Source organism: Cyprinus carpio, chromosome B5 (assembly GCF_018340385.1).
Source record: "Cyprinus carpio isolate SPL01 chromosome B5, ASM1834038v1, whole genome shotgun sequence".
Lineage (NCBI taxonomy): Eukaryota > Metazoa > Chordata > Actinopteri > Cypriniformes > Cyprinidae > Cyprinus > Cyprinus carpio.
In genome coordinates this window covers 35,713,162-35,717,341 of record NC_056601.1, presented here as the reverse complement: position 1 = coordinate 35,717,341, position 4,180 = coordinate 35,713,162, and positions in this window count along the sequence as shown.

Here is a 4,180-nt window from a genome sequence, read left to right as displayed (position 1 = left end):
CCCTTACGAAAATTAACTATGGTTTTACCACAAATAAACAAAAAAAAACTAACAAAAAAAAAAAAAAACATGGTTACTAAGGTTGAACCATGGTAACCCCAAATTAACCATGGTTTTCCTACACTAACCATAGTTTAACCATGGTATTTTTGTAGTATAACTGTGGTTTTATAGACCTGGGACCTGTACAAATGGTAATCAATACATAATAAAATTTTGGTTAATTAAATTGTTGTTTAATTTTAATATGGTTTGTGCATTTGTGCACGTTTTGACTAATATGTTCCACTTCTGATGTCATTTCTAGCGAGAAATTAGTATTATAGTTGAATATTCTCTTTGTAATCACCAAATCACCTTCTATTTTATCTGATATTCAAACAAAATACACAAAACATTAACAAAAAATAAGATTAGGCTATCTAGTAAATATATATTATTATTGCATAAGAGTAAAACTTTGGAAGAAAATGTTCTGGTTAACCTATTGCTTTATATTTGGAAAATGATTGACGCTGGTTCAGCACACTAACTGACGGCCTTCTCTTTAAGACCAAAGTATACTTCGGCCATTGTCCTGACATTTTCGGCCCTGTCCCAAATGGCACCCTAAACCCTCACGGTCTTCCTCTGAGTCCGCACTTTCCTGACGTAATGCCACTGTTGGGTAGAAGTCTGCTGCGAAGATTGCCCCAGTGCGGGCTCAACAGAAGTGTGGATGGAGGGCGCATAACGGGTGCCAGCACCCTTCTGAACGCTAAAATGACAAATGGGACACCCTACGGTCTCGTGGACTTAACGGACACACGCACACGGCGGCCATTGAAAGTCCATAAGACCGCAAGTGCACATCAAGTGTTCCATCTGGGACAGGGCCTCCCTTGTCCAAATACCCACACTTGCGGTCACTTGAGACGGGATGTAAGTGTGCAAGACTGTCCCACATCTTAAAAATGCCAAAGCGCAGTGCCCTTAATGCACACTAAATCCCTTCTATCTTGAATACCGCTCTGGAGTATCCCATCACGCATCATGTTGTGGAAATAAATCGAGAGAATTTTTGCCTAAATCTCGTGAGAGGTCACGAAAACCTTTCCAATGTATGTGATATATTAATAATAATTAGATATTACATATAATTTTGTAGAAAAACTGTTTTTTACGTTTTATTTTGTACAACATTTGCAACTGATTTTTATCACTTAATTATAAGCACCACAAATTTAAAATATGTCATGTTATGGGGACTACTGAACAGACATAGTATTTAAAACTAAAATAAAGGTATGTAAACACATTTTTACAACACAATAAGTGTGTCCCATCAGGTAATGAAAAGTTCGACACACACTTGGTGGTCTTCATCCTCACTTCAACACTTGGAAATACATAATAGAAGTAGTCAAGTGGTCAAGTGCAAAGACCGCAAGTGTGGGTATTTGGAGGCAATTTGATCCTACTTATCAGATTTTCCTACCAGGGTTTACTGCGCATTCTCACATCAATACTGTGTCTTTTTTCTCATGCTAAACAACAATATTTAATGTATCTACATTACTGTAATGGTAGGTTTAGGGTTGTGGTAGGTGTGGAATAACTGACGACGTTATTAAGTCATCAATTATTCACCTTATACTACGGTTACTACACTTCAGGACATCGATCAGATGATATATTTAAAGGAATTTTGTCCGTTTTTTGTGCTTAAATCGCTATTGTGAGTAGGGTTATTTCTTCTGCATCTCATCCAATGCCTCTTTTGCTGGTTCCAAAACGTCATTTTAAAGCTGGTAATGGAGGCTTGAGCCGCTGATAGCATTCTAATGCAGTTATTAATGAAGTTATTAGAAAGAGAGAGAGAGAGAGAGAGAGAGCTTGTGTGAATTAGGCTTGGGCGCCGCGTTGCATTCTGGGACGTGGCGGCCATGTTGATGGCGTCGTGAATGTAAACATACAGCAAGTCGAACGAGAAGAAACAGAGTTGGGAGAAAGAAAAAATATGTTAAAATCGCGAAAAGGTTGTGGGATTTACAGGGATATGCTAAGTAGGGATGCCAGGGATCGGTATGTGGACAAAATCGGCACTATTAACGGTTTGGATCAATATGAAAATCCCAACAAAGAGTGGAGCACCGACGACGAGTTGCTGCCGCACTTTTGCATTACAGATATCTTCGGCTACCTTGTTTGTTTTGTGAGCGCCTACACTTCAGAACAGTTCCGAAGCTACAAGTCATTGGAGTCTCATGTGCAGTTCACAAATGGATGGGTTAATGAGCTGCAGATCATAAAGCCGGCAAACAGTATACAGTAATCCGGACAAAGGTAAACTGCACTCCGCCTAGCTGCTAGTTTAGTAACCGTTAGTGCTAACAACCATTCACATGTACTTTTAACTAACTTATGTGTTTCAAAAGTTTAGTTAGTAGCTGTCAACCATCCCGTTTTTTTCCGGGGTTCTCCTGTATTTGAGCTCTTTTCCCGCTGTCTTCCCGTTGTAGTATTTTCCTGTAAAATATCCCGTTAGCCCTTCCATCGGACCTGTCAGTCTCTGTGCTGTTGTCCTGTTGCTACACAGTTGCCCTTCCAGCAAAACCAGATATTTTCAAACCATCGTTTTGCTTAACGTTACTTGAAAGCAACCTTAGCGTGATATTGGCCTTTTTAAGATAACAGCGTGGTTGTTGTGAGAGCACGATTTCACACCAATGTAAGCAAAGTCACGTTAGACATAGCTTCACAATCTCGCTTAGTTAATGCATCAGTTTTGTAGTACGAATTTTTGCTGTCAGCAGAGGGACAGCAACAGAATGATGAATGTAGAAATTTTCCGTTTTTTTGGATGAGTAGCCCAGGAAATTTCCCTTATTTTCAGTGTTTACTTAAGCTATATAAATTAATATTCAGATATTATACCTCACTTGGTCTCCGTGGTCGCGCCTCCAAGCAGGAAAGCAGTGGAAAGTTAATCCATTTTTTTTCAAAGGGCGATTATGTGTTGCGCTATTACACCCCACAATACAGCAACGGTTTACCATGGTTGAAATAGATTTTTAATTAATCAAATTAAGACACACGGCTGAGAGGGAGTATGTCTAAACACTGCGCAGTAGTCCGAGTAGCAGTAAAGGAGGCCATCAGCATGGCGGCCACGCCAAGTAATGACGTCACGACGCCCAAGCCCTATTAGGCTACCTCTGTGCGTCCCTCAACAGTGTTCTGCAGCAGCGTCTCTAAACAGCGCTGTTATTACCTCGCTAGTGAGAAATGTCATAGCCTTTAAGTTGCTACACTATTTAGGCTAACTGATAAAATCATCAGGGCAGTGCTTAAAACTACCTTTTTGTGCAAACTGCGTGAACGTAGTGTGCGAGCATGTGTGATAGCAGTAATTTCTGTGTGCTGTAGGCTATAGGTACTGTATGTTAATTTCCGTTATTACAGTTAAAGGGATAGTTCACCCAAAAATTCTGTCATCTTTTACTCACCCTCATGTCTTTCCAAAGTTGTATGAGTTGCTTTCTTATGTAGAACATTAAATAATATATTTTGAAGATTGCTGGTAATCAAGCAGTTGTTGGTTGCCATTGACTTTCATAGTAGGAAAAAAAAATACTATGGAAGTCAATGGCAACCACCAACTCTTTGATTACCAGCAATCTTCAAAATGTCTTATTTTATGTTCAACATAAGAAAGCAACTCATACAGCTTTGGAAAGACATGAGGGTGAGTAAAAGATGACAGAATTTTCATTTTGGGTGAACTATCCCTTTAACTTTTGGAACTGTAATGCGGTCTAGAGAGTTCGCCGTGCGTTTCCATGAAAATAACGGCACACCTCAGAACGTTCGTCAGCCGTAGTATAAGTATCGGTAGTATTTTTCGTTGTCGAATTGTACTACCCACCGTTTTAATGGGAGGTAGCAAAGTCTGACAGGGTAGCACAAATCGAAAGAACACCGTCCGCGTACCTTCCGCATTACGTCATTTTGAGGGCTCGCGCAGTAGTGTCATCGCACAGTTGTGTCGTCAGCTGTTGTAAGTCGTCAGTGTTGTAAGTGCTGATGGCGTCCTGTGCGGCTTCTCAAACGCGCTTCTAGTATTTCCTCTATGTTGGAAGATACCAACACAAACTGGGGGGCGGGTTCTAAACTGAATTTCTAAAATCATTCATTATAT